Source organism: Alligator sinensis, unplaced genomic scaffold (assembly GCF_000455745.1).
Source record: "Alligator sinensis unplaced genomic scaffold, ASM45574v1 scaffold1065_1, whole genome shotgun sequence".
NCBI classification, from domain to species: Eukaryota; Metazoa; Chordata; order Crocodylia; family Alligatoridae; genus Alligator; species Alligator sinensis.
The window spans coordinates 370927-371549 of record NW_005842812.1 but is presented as its reverse complement, the minus strand read 5'-3'; positions in this window follow the sequence as shown (position 1 = coordinate 371549).

Sequence of the window (623 nt, the reverse complement as noted above, 5' to 3'; positions counted from 1 at the left end):
TCCACGCCATCCTTCCCTGATGCCGCTGCACCTTTCTGCAGCTTAAAAAAATAAAAAAAAAAAATAATATCTCCTTGGAGCAGAACCTTGGAGTCAGAAGGGGCCCAGCCAACTTTGCCGATGATAGCAAACTCTGGGGTAAAAAATCCACACCTGAGGGCAGGAGGGTGATCCAGGCTGACCTTGACAGGCTCAAGAAATGGGCGGAGGAGAACCTGATCGTGTTTAACACCAAAAAATGAAAGGTTCTCCACCTTGGGAGGAGAAATCTGCAGCATCCTTATAGGCTCGACAGTGATACGCCGGCTAGCACTACGGATGAAAGGGACTTGAGGGTCCCTTTCTTGACCACAAGATAAATGAGCCTTCAATGTGATGCCGTGGCCAGTAAAGCAAGCAAAACGCTGGCTTGCATCCAGAGATGCTTCTCAAGCAAATCCCAGGATGACATTCTCCCATTGTACTCGGGCTTCGTGAGGCCACAGCCGAAGTACTGCACCCAGTTTTGGGCTCCTCAATTCAAAAAAAGGTGTGGAGAAGCTTGAGAGAGTGCAGAGGAGAGCCACATGCATGATCAGGTCAGGAAAACAGACCTTATGACAACAGGCTGAGACCTGGCAGTC